The sequence below is a fragment of the Melospiza melodia genome, chromosome 6, assembly GCF_035770615.1.
Source record: "Melospiza melodia melodia isolate bMelMel2 chromosome 6, bMelMel2.pri, whole genome shotgun sequence".
Lineage (NCBI taxonomy): Eukaryota > Metazoa > Chordata > Aves > Passeriformes > Passerellidae > Melospiza > Melospiza melodia.
In genome coordinates, this window is record NC_086199.1 from 64,606,227 (window position 1) to 64,618,593 (window position 12,367).

Below are 12,367 nucleotides of genomic sequence, written 5' to 3' on the forward strand. Positions count from 1 at the left end.
CGCGCCTCACGCTTCAGGACCGTTTGCCTGTGATTGGCTGGAGCGGGCTCTCGGTTCCGCCCTTGGAGCGGGGGTGGGTAGGAAAGGGAGAGGGCGGGCGCGCGCACCCGGCTCGCGGCCCCTCCGGGCGTCTGTGATTGGTGCGCGCACGCGAGGGGAGCACGAGGCGCTCGCCCGCCGGGCGGGGGCTGAGCCTGAGGGGAGCGCTGAGGGAAGGTGAGAGAGAGGGGGAAGGAACGATAAAAAGGAGGGAGGGAGAAAGGCAAGGAACGAAAAAAAGGAGAGAGGGAGAGAGGGGACACCTCACGGTGCTCTGTGCCGTGGAGCTGCCACCACTGGGCCCGCGGTGATGCGGTGCTGGATGGAGCCGGCACCCCCTCAAGCAGGGCTGCCCTTACTTAGGGCTGCGCAACGCGCCGGTGTTATTCGCTCCGTGACGTGACACCAAAATATGTGGGAAATCTCCGCACGGTGCGAAGTGGGTCGCGGCAACCAACAATACGCTTATTTAAAGTCCGCTCCTTACTGAAAGTTACCGAGTTACTTAGTTACTGTGTGAAGGCCGGCACATGCCCTCATGGTAAACTGGTCTCTCGTGGCACGGGAGAGGATCGCGCCTGAACAGAAGGGTAAAGCTACGGGAGCAAGAATAATGTCTACATGCAGTGTTTCCGAGCTGAGTTCCTTATCGTTTTGGCATTGGAAATACGGTTTCCTGTTTGGGAAACGCCAGCACCTGCCTTACGGTCCTTCCCCCGCGGCACCCGAGTGTGGGAGCGCTGATGTCATCGCCCGCTGGAGGAACCGCGGCTGTCCCGCCCCTCCAGCGGAGCGGCTGGGATTGTCGCCTAATATCTTATATCACCTCGTCATAAATGAGCAGTAAAGCAATAAATCCCTTCAAGCCTTGAACTACCTCTGCGCTTCCCTGATTTTTTTTTTTTCCCTTTGACTGTTCACCCTTGACGGTCTTTTTCTGTATGCGAGAGACTTGCAGCCTTTTGTAATAAAAGTTGCCGTTATTGTGGTGATCATTGTTAAATGTGGGGATTGCTGGGTTGTGAGGGAGCTCCTGATGGGCTCCTTCCCTCACCCTTCCCCAGTCTATTTCACCGAACAGGCTGCTCTCTCATTTTGTTGCATGCTTCTCTCATTTTGTTGCATGCTTCTCTTCAGCACTCTAGTGCTGGAAAACCCCCAAGGAGACTATGGATTTTCTAGGAAATGGTAGGAAACCTCCAGAACTGGCTTTGGAACAGGTTTTGTGCTGGCAAAGCAGCTTCAGCATAACCAAAGCTGTTTGGCTGAGGTATACCCGACCCTAGTTAAGAGGAAGAGTGATGTATGAGTTAGGGATGCCAAGGTGGGACAGAAAAGACAGAGATTTCTTTTGTCTTTATACCTCGGCTCTTCATTTATGAAATAAAATCCTTTAACTCAGGCACAGATTAGGATGCTGGAGAGGAGACATGCAGTTACTGCTGGAGATGGCAACTCAGGACTGCAGAGGAGTCCTTTCTTTTTCAGGGCCTGGTTCAAGTACCTGTCAACATTACTGATGTTGAATAGCTAAACAGAAAATAACATGTGAGAAGAAGTGGTGAAAATAGCAAATAAATTGCCTTACACACAGGCCCTTCTGTTTCCAAGTGCTCGAGCTTCACACTGGTTTGTCATGATGGCATGAATAACAGACTTGGGTTTTTTTCCTAATTAGAGTTATTTGACTGATTTTTTTTTTCTAGATTACTATCAGAACAGACAGTAAAAAGAAAAGGCAGTAAAATCAGAGAAAAGAAACATTTGTTTTTCCTGGATATAGAGAAATCTACCTACTTTTATTAGACAAGAAAACTACATCTTGTTGCTACTGCCATTTCACTGACAGTTGTCCAAAAGCTTTGCTTCAAAACCTCCAATAATCTCTTCCAATATATCAGAGAATTTAAAAGGAGATAGGAAAATTATGAACAATTTTTAATAACCTTTTTATTACAACACACCCTTTCTTAGTGTAAGTTTAGCTCGGGTTTCAGTCCTTTAATGACTTCCCTTTTGATAAGGACCCTGGATCCATGTGAGGGCCACATGCGTGTTCCCTTTAGACTTTTGCTCTGCTCATGACACCTTTTATTGGTTTCATGTTTTCTTAGCAGTGAGCAGCTCACAGCCATTCATTGTTGATTTTGCAGAAAGGGTGTAACTCACTTGAAAACAGTTGGCTGTGTTTTCCAACAAACACGGGCTCTCTCCTGGGGAGCCACGAGAGTGGACAGCACAACAGAGGCAAGAACAAGATACTCCTAAGAGAGAACAAGATACTCCTAAGAGAATCTGTGACATGCATAGGGTGAATAATCATAAGAGACTGCTGGTTTAGTTGATCTGAAGGCAAATAGATATGTTACTTGCCAAAATTATTTTTATTTCATTATGTCTAAAAGTAAATATTGGTTATTGCTTAAGATTATGCTCATGTTTACATTGTGGGTAGGAGTTCTTTTAGCCAGGTACCCTGCATTGTACATTTCCAGTGTGGTTGGCTGGAGTGGGCAGGAAGCAATGTGGCACCTGTGGCACAAGCTTGCTCTGACTGAAGTCCTAGGCAGCAGTGCCAGAGATATGAAGTCCATGGTCTGAAATCATGATCCAAAACTCAGCAGAGTATGTGGAAAGTTAGGAAAAGAAATCTGCTCTTATCCAAGAAAATTTTCTGCTGTTATCCAAGAACTTCCCCAGTTTGGCTCAAAGCATTCAGGAGGGGCAATGCACCAGAAATTTATATTGCTCTTCTTAGTGCAGTATGCATTAGACAGATCAACAAAGTGAGTACTCTCCTTAGAGACCTACTGGCATGTACTTGTCCTAAGTTTTAAGTCCACATTCAAATAAAACAGTTAGGAAAAAAAGAAAAAAAAAAAAAAGAAAACAAAACCATTTTTTCTACTTATATGTGCAATATTTTTCTGCTCCTGAGGAGGAATCAATTACACTTAGGTAATACTTGTAATCAAATTTAACAAAACCAAGGCTTCTGCTAACTTCAGAATGTATTGAAACCTAAAAGACATCAGAAAAAAAAACCAAAAAAGACCCCAAAAAACCCCAAAAACCTTAAAGGAGAGAATTAAGTACTGAATTAGTGGCTCAGAAGCTCCAAGACTGAACTTGGGCTCGTGAAGCCTGATTACCTACATTCTCAGCAGCAATGATGTCTGATGTCTGTTTCCATTTGGAAGCACATTGTTGTTAGGACCAATGCAATATCCTATCCCATGGATTAGTCAATCACTCAGCCATCTTCTTCAGTAATGGGGAAAGGCAAACGTGTCTTCATGATCCTTATGTTGCATTTTACACCATGGCAACCAAGCTGCATTAGCACACTTTCGTAGCAGACGTGTGTTCTGTATTTATGTTCAACTTCTACCTCAATCTCATAGGTTGATTTGATGTAGCATCTAATAAATGAGACCTATAAAGAGAATAATTCCTCAGCTGCCTGTATCCCCTGGATAACCTGGCTTTAAAGCCTGTGCAGGAAGTAGCTGAGATAAGGGAGGTTAGGCTCCAGACAAACACATAATGACTGATTCGGCTGTAAGCAAGGCACAGGCTGGACTGAGCTCCCTCTTCTTGTGTAAGCAGAGCCTTGAGACTTTGTATGACCTCTGCTGTCAGCATGGAGGGAGACAAAAGTGCTCATCACAGAAATCTCCTCCTCTCACACAGTAAAACACATTTTCTTTCTCTGTCATTTACTTTGCCTTCAACTCCATACCATGAGCCTTTAATCTGTTACTTCAATGGCTGAACAGAATTTAACTGTCGGTGAATCCACTCTGTCCTTTGAAGTAATGGAGACACTTCTGCAAGTCTTGAAGGAAATTCCTAGTTTTCATTGCCTGTGAGTGTGGCCTTAATCTCAGGAAATAGTCAATCATGTCTCTTGTCTATGACACTATAATATGAGCCTTTTGTTAATTTATTAATTTGTAATTCAGTAAAGCTTATTGGAATATTTTTCCCCATTTTTTCTGTAAAACTTATATACCTGCAGCAAAGGGAACTGCTGTTGGATTGATGCAATTTCATGTGATTTTATTCACATCAATTGCATTGTTACAGCAGATATTTCTTATTGCTCACAAAAAAGCTAAGTCTACAATTCTGACCCATAAAGCACTCAACTTTCTGTCACAAGTCTCTCTCTTTTATTCCAAGCAGCAGCAGATTTTACTGGCAAGATCAAATGCCATCTAAGGCCAGATCTGCCACATGGCATAGAGAGAATGACAGAGTGCAGATACTTCTTTCAGCTGAAAAGCTTGCAGGCATCATAATGGTAGTTGTTGATAAATTGTTGATTCTTTATGGACCAGTAGCAGGTTGATACTCAGTTTTTGAAGCTAGGCTGAGCCCAAGACTTAGACATGGCAACTGTGCAGTTGTTCCAGTCTGGGTGAGAGTTTGGGGCTGTCCTTGAGTCCCTCTGCCTCTTGGCTTACCTCCTCAGTGCACTTTGCCATAACAAAGTACTCCCAGACTAGTCCTGCATTCAGGTTGCACTTGGAGCAGGGAGCCTGCTTTTGTTTTTCAATTCCTTGGTTCTACATCTGGTAAAACACTTGCTGAATTTAAAACAAAATTGAGGGCTGCTGTTTCTTATTCCCTGTATCAACAGCCAAAAAAATGCTGCTTTGAAAGACATGGATTTGGAAGGTTTGCAGGTTTGCAGCTGTGTTAGACACCTAGACAAGATGCAGCTGCAAGACAGAGGCTGCACAGCTGTGCCCCTTTCCTCTTCCTCAGTAGGAAGGGTGGTGGGATCATGGCAGACAACATTCTCCTAGATCTGTGTCTCCTGCAAAAATAGTGCATGGAAAAGTAGAAAATAAGCAATCTAGGGAGAATAGGGGAGCATAATATTTCACCCAAATCCCCCTTTGCTTGTCCCTTCCCAAAAGAATATGCATCTTCTGTGCTTTGACTCTGTGAGACAGAGAACTTCAGGACTAAATTTGAGACAATCATAGGTTGTTTCATTATCCTGCTGTGTTTTTTAGTTTCCAGCACAAAATACTAGCAAAAAACCGAGGTGTAGCTTTGGCCCTTGAAGTATACCTGCCAGAGCACACAGGGTTAAGGAGGGTAAAGGGGAGGGATTTACCCTAGGCACTGCTTGCTGTTTGTGTCTCCTGTGAATGCAAGGGGTGTGTTCCACCAGAAAGCAGCCCTAGGAAAGGATAATATGCTCATTCATTTGCTGTGTTGGTCTAAGGTAACCACAGAGATCTAGAGCTTGTACAGTGCCAGGTACTCCAGCAGTACACTAAGATAACATTACCTGGCCCTAGTCCCAGATGACTTTTCCCAGAGTCAAATTGACCAAGCCTTTATTATATTACAAGATGCTTAATTTCTTACTCTGCACTAATTTGGGCTTATTGAAGAAATATATCTGGGAAACTTTCTTAGGATCTCAGATTTAAAAATCCAGTAGTAATAAGCTAAATATTCTCTTATGTCTTTTAACAACTGTAGCCTGGAAACTCCTGGTTGTGACATGTCCTGTGGTGCAACACCGGCTTCAGATGTAGCTGCAACCCACAGAACAATGCACCATGACGTGAGTATCACTTTTAAATGCAGGCTCTCCAACATCTGCTTCACTTTTGGACAAGAGTCAAACTCTTCTACGGCCCTATCCCAGCACCGCCCCCCGACGATCCCAACAGAGTTCAAGAGTGCAGCCACGAAACCTCTGTCAAACGAGATTCTTGTGGCAGCCTCCCTCCCCAGCCTGGGGACTGCACAGAAATCCCCTTGCGAGGGAGTCCCTCCCAGCCTATGCTCAAAGAAGAAGAGTTGCTATAGTAACCAGTTCTCTACCTGCACGGAATTGGCTCTCTCTACCCTCTTAATCTTCTGTGGTTTTATTAGTTCTGAGCGAGAAGCAGCTTGTCAGGTCAGGGCTGTGCTTGGTTCTGCAGGCTGGAGGAATGTGTGGAAGGCACTGGTGGGGGCAGGGGGTCCTCACCCATCAGGTGGTTTTGCTTGCAAACTTTGCCTGCTGAAGAATGTCCTGTGTGAGGGTTGCCAGCCCTGGCCTTTGTGACAGAGTCACATGAGCTGCAGAGGGACAGGCGCTTTGCTTCCCCTTCCTGCCCCAGCTTGTGCTGGAACCCTACTGCTATCTTGTCCAAGAACAGACCTGCCACTTGCCTTCTGTACCTTCCTTGCACATCCTTTGTAGCCTCACTGGGATACATTTCAGTGGAAAAAGAAACTGAATACAGTTTCTTTTCTTTGATAGCACAGTTTTGCAACTCTTCCTAGGGTTAAAAATTACTGGAGAACACTGAGAAAATTCTAAACTATGCTAAATTGTATCTTTTCCAATATGTCTGCTGTGGCCAGGCATTAGACTAATACTTTTGTGCATTATGAATTCCCTTGTGGAAGTGTATAGCTGGGAGCCAAACAAACCTGCTGCAAGGAATAACATTCCAGACCCACCTCTAGTTCTGCCTGTGCAACATGGACAAATTGCCTGCACAAGGTGGGGCGCGCTCCCCTGACAGCAAGCGGGCTCAGGAGGGTATGATGTGGTGACTAGGGAGGGAGAAAAAAGCCACAGAAATAACTACTGTAGATGTAGCTATGGCCACTCATAAAAGGCTGCAGAGAATCATGTAGGACAGAGCAGGTAGTGCACTATTACAAGGCACCAGGCACTGTCACTGCTTGGGTTAAATGCTCAGAGTCTGTGTGAAGGACCCAAAAGCATTGACTGGGACAGACTAGGCAGGAGCAAGCCAACTAGAAGACTTCCTTCTCATCTTCATGTAGCTGCCATTACCATGATAGTAAATGTTCTATATTTAAGTACAACACAATAAAAAGATTCCAGAACACACCCACATCAATATGTTGCTTGAACAACAGCCAGTAGTAAAATAGAAATGTGCATACATTTCTAAAACATTTCAAAATTTATTATTGATCCAAATGATGAGGTAGGTCACTGACTAATCTTAGAATGATTTGGACTTCTAAAATATCTTTTTTTCCACTCTGTTTTTGCTTGTTATGCAACAATTCACTATGCTAAGCATGCATAGCAATGGACTAATAGCAAGCTGAAATAACTGATTTGTGATGGAACTTGCAACTCCAGTACTGCTGGTTATTCAAGCAAGGTGCAGTTTCCCCCTGTGTTAGGATGTAAAAAGATGGATTCCAGATATGGTTTCCAGACACCGTAGTTTTGACTCAGGTACTGATTATACTTAAGCAATTGGCACTGCATTTATGGCATCCTGGCAGTTTCCCATTTAAGACAAAGAATGGTTTCTAGCTGGTTATTTCCTCATGGGCCATTAAACCTCTAACAGTCAGCATAAGGAGGTGGCAGAGGGAAGTTTTGGAATCTTTGGGGAGCCAAGCCTGCAGCAGTGGTAGTAGTGGAACTCTGCCTGGGGCAAGACACATGTTCTAGGCAAGAGCTTCACCTATTCACCTCACTCAGACCCATTTGTTCCTTGCCAGGGATAACAATTAGCAGTGTCAGGTTAAAGAAAGGTCATTGAGTTGGAAAATTATTCCAAATAGACGCAGTGTGATTATTCATGGTGAACTGACTGCCAAAGACTAGGTCACTGGACTTGGAGCGCACACGTGGAGGGCAGACAGGGTAAACACAGGAGGGTCACCAAAACAAAGAGGTTTGAGCATTTCAGGGGCTGGCCGTGTTCTTCCTCACACACATGCACACACAGTGCTAGCCTGAAACCTAGAAAACTACAGGTCTTGTCTGTTTTACATAGACACTGACAATTTCTTAGCTATCTGATGGGGTGTAAGTCATATTGCTATTTAAAGGAGGAAACACATCATTCTAAATTTTCTGCGCTCATCTATTTTTTATATATATATAAGTTTAAATTCTCTCAAAAGAGCAAATAACATTTTTAAAGTCAGTCCTCTGACCTAGTATCTTTGACTAACAATATCTTGTTATTGTACAGGTCTTTAGACTTTCAATAATATTTGATTGCTATATTGGCATAAAATGAGTGGAGTGGATTTTTGTGTGAAGCACTCAAAATCATTCAGATGAATGGCCTTCCTTCAGAAGCAGTCACTGATAATGCCTGGGAGGTGAGGGTAACTTCATAGACAGCCAGAGTGCTATTGTGATGATATGCCTAAACTACCTAAACGTAACAGCTGTAGACTGGTTTTTGACCCCAGAATTAAGCTGACTGTTAATTATTACCAGAATAGTGCTGAACACTACAGAGCTTTTTAATGTGAATTTTTTTAAGTAACTAAATTAATCCTAATTTGTTTCCATTTTGAAACACTCATTATAACAATTACTCATGATAACTATGAAGTACTGGTCACCAAGACATTAATCCAGGTTAGAAACCCTCTGAAAACAGAATGAAACCCACTGCCTCTTTAGGCAGAGCACATAGTACTCAGTTACAGGTATTTGACAGATTTATTAATTAAATGCAACATGACAGAATGAATTTCCCCTTTCCATTCTGATGATAACACGTGCTGACTGAATTTGCAAATCCGGTTTGTTATGTATTAACCCGTCATCTGGGAATCTGATTGAGTAACACAGCAGTTGTTGCAACACCAAGACTGCCATATAAATCATGCCTGAGTCCTAAGTCAATATTGGTTCAAATATTGATTCCCATGAGAGATAGGGGCTGCAGTTGAAGAGGTTACAGGTGCTGACTGAACCACTTCAGAGGGGATTGCTCCCTCCATGCTCATTTGAGATTGACATCAAAGTGCTCACTTCAGTTTGAATTCACAAGAACAGAGCGTTTGCCTTCACTTTTGATACTGACACTCTCTATCAGAACCTAGTTTTGATGTGCTAAAATCAAAGCTATCACATCATGTTTAAGTACTAAGTTATTCAGTTATTTACACTCCAGAGAGATGTAACATCTGGGAAGAGGAGAGTGAGACACAAGAGGTTATTCTTTACGGGGCACTAAAAGCAGGAAGGGACGGGGACATGCAGGTACCTTTTCCTGCTTATAGATTCCTGCTTATATGTTTTGCTACACAAAACCAAACGCACAAGCAGAAAAAGGAATGTGAAGTTAAGAAAACATTGAACATCAAAATGAAAAACTACCTTCAACACTTTGGAAAATAGGAGTCTCTCATCAGTTGGAGGAAGCTCCAAGCTCCAAGCAGTTGGAAGGGAAAAGGAGTGCAGCATCCAACTGGTTTTTGCTCTAACAAGAGGTACTCTAACAAGAGTCACATCTACACAGACAATCTGCTCTTCCATTGCAATACAGTGGTTTCCCTTGCTTAGCCTTGAGTCCCAATTGTTCTTCTGAGGAGGGCAAGCACAGATCCTTTTGGATACGTTTCACAGTTAGAGATCTAAACGAGAATGAGTTTCCCCAGTCTCCCCAGTCTCTTGGGCACTGCTGTCTTGGCAAGTCCTTAGGCAGCAGTTAGAGGAAAAAGCATGTATATTCCATTCAAACCAGTCTGAATCAGTGGACTATGAATAACATAAGCCAGTGCTCTAAATCTTCATGTGTTGTAGATACACTTTTAAAGAGTGGCTCTGTAATTGCAGTATTGACTAAATAAGTTGCTAAGAAAAAGGTTTATAACACAAAAATGAAGATCCTCTTCTGAGCAATTTCAGATAGGTACATTTACATAAAAACAGCTCAACCTGGCCTACTTCTATCTCTTAGAATAGCTCATTGTTTCTATTATTTAAAGGCACAGAAAATAATTCTATGCATTATCGTGGCTTTCAGACTGACACTGTTTTCTTAATAATATTTTTAACAACTCTGTTGGAATCAATGCTTAGAGCATTGCACCACATAAGACACAATGAAAATTATAACATTTGGAAGTAAATAATACCTAACTAGTCACTGAATTCAGGCTAATTAAAATAATAGAATATGCTGAGCTGGAAGGGACTCATGAGAATCATAAAATCCAACTTCTGACTGCATGCAGAGCAACCTTTAAAAAGGCTGAACAATCTAAGCGTGTTGCCCAAATGCTGCTTGAGTAGCAACAGGCTTGGTGCCATGGCCACTTCTCTGGGAAGCCTGTTCCAGTGCTTAAGCACCCCTTCAGTGAAAAATTTTTTCTAATATCTAACTAGCCCAACAAAACATTCTCTAGGTGGCATCTTTACTGTGATATGCTTTCCACAGTGCCATAGCACTGAGCAGAAAATTGTCCCTGGAACTCTGTGCAGACTCTCCTTGCCATGGACACATCCCATGCATGCCGAACTGAATACTTTTGGCCTGCAGTATCTGCTGTGGTTGAGCCTCCCTACACTCCATGGAATGAAGAACAAAGCAAATTCAGTTATCCCTCCATTCCTTCTAATTGCCAATAGCTGTAAGACAAAATGCCTACATGTATCATTCCTCAGCACGTTGTGCAATTTTAAACCCCTTCCTTACAAGTGTAGTTGTGAGATTGCTCTGCACAATATCTATGCACGAATTGCACAATCGGTTCCTTTGTCCATTGGTTGACAAACTAGTGAGGTGTTAAGGGTCATTTTTGCCACTGCAATCCAGCCTCTGCAGCTGAAACAAACATGGTGGTTCCCAGCTTGTTGTAGTCATGTTTTTTCCCCTATATCAGTCACAGGAATTCAGTTTGCCAGTCCTCTTCAAAATGAGCTTCCTTTTTGGGACAGGATTTGGCCAGGTGGATATCTGCCTGAGCTTCTCTTGAAACTTCATCATGTTCCTGGCAAACCCACCACCTTGGAAGAGCAAAGGACCTCCAGCAGCAGCATATGGGACCTCTCTGTCGCGAATTCCAGTAGGACATCAGGAATCTCAGCTATACAGCTCATCAAAACATGCCGTGCCTCACAGCCAGACATCTGATGGTGCATGGAGTGATTCATTGCTGCATCTGGGCAGGAGGATGAGAGTGACCACAGCACTCATTCCTCTGCATATCACTGTGGGATCTGTGCCCCAGCGCCTGGGAAAGCTGTGCTGCCACTTGGAGAAATGCCAGCAGCAGATTCAGCAGCAGCTTGGAGAACCAAAGCTGCATGGTACCCAATAGAATCACAGCTACATTAGGCAAATGCTGAAACAACTAATTTAGGAACTAACTTCAGGAAGTGCTGCTCTGGACCCCATGTGCACCTTTTCTGCTGAGAAAAACAAAAGATCTCCTGAGCTGCTTTGCATTTCTCAGCACCACACGAGAGCCATGAAAGTATTGTAAGCAAGGTGTGATTGATTGTTGTGTCATTTCCTCTCCCCCCTTCTCTAGTGCTGGGTTCAAGCGGGCAATTTTGCACCAGTGACACAACCATTACTTTATGTAGAGGATTTTCTCCCAGCTTCTCAACAATAGCATATAAGAGTAGTGTGCCTTCTGGGCATGCAAAGTATCAAAATGCTCTATCTCAGCAATTGGCTCTGCTATGAGAAATAATTCTAGATCATCAACCATTTAAAGCAAAAATTTTTGTAATTCCAGGTTTGCACTAGAACAGGAAAAAGGCCTACTTAATTTTGACTCCAAGTACAATATCTGTAAGATTCCTGTCACTCGGAGGTTTTAGGACTATTTACAGAGCATTCAAAGGAGAATAAGCTCTTCCAAACAACAGTCCTAAATTTGTTTTCTTATTCCTACACATAGATTTTGCCACACATTGTTTTGCAAGGCTCTTTGAAACCTGCATTTATGCTAAATGAAGAGCTAGTGGATAAGATTTTTTTTTTCCTTGTGGAATAATGAAAAAGCCTATTTAAACCTTTGTAAGAGGTTTGCTTCTTTCACTTGTGCATGCCAAGACTATGGCTGCCAAGGCTATTGCTAAGAAGGGTTTGATTCAGGGATGGATAAGTTGCTTAGCTCACTGACAGGGTGTGCAGGATGTCAGGAAGGTACTCCCCATGCAGAATGTTTGGACTGTGCAGCTATCTTCTTGTCTTGTGACTAGAAAATTGTACAAGAGGACAATTCCCCTCCTCCTGGAGGTTCACTGTTGAGAACATGACAACAAAACCACAGCCACATAGTGTGTCAACACAAGAGCAGAACCAGGCCACCTCTTCCCTGTTATCAACCTGTTTGGCTTGGGACATCCTATATTTGTCTTTAGAAGGACACCAGTGTCCCCTTACCTGCCTGGCCATTGCTGTTCCCTGGCACAGCCCCAGCAGTCCTGTTATCCCAAGGAGGTGAGAGGCAGAGGTCCAGCAGTGATGGCACCAGGTTGGGTCAGGCCATTCTGGCACTTGTGCATGACCAGTCTGTCAGTGCAGCCTGAGGGACGCTGCCAATCCTGCCTCTT

General features: G+C 43.4%; 1 long non-coding RNA gene across 1 annotated transcript; it reads left to right on the forward strand.

The window, feature by feature from the left end:
- The first annotated feature begins 135 nt into the window (after positions 1-135).
- Positions 136-12,367, forward strand: LOC134419864 (uncharacterized). The gene is made up of 3 exons (XR_010028179.1): positions 136-216; positions 5,545-5,629; positions 10,739-12,367. It is a non-coding gene; the product is annotated as an uncharacterized LOC134419864 (long non-coding RNA).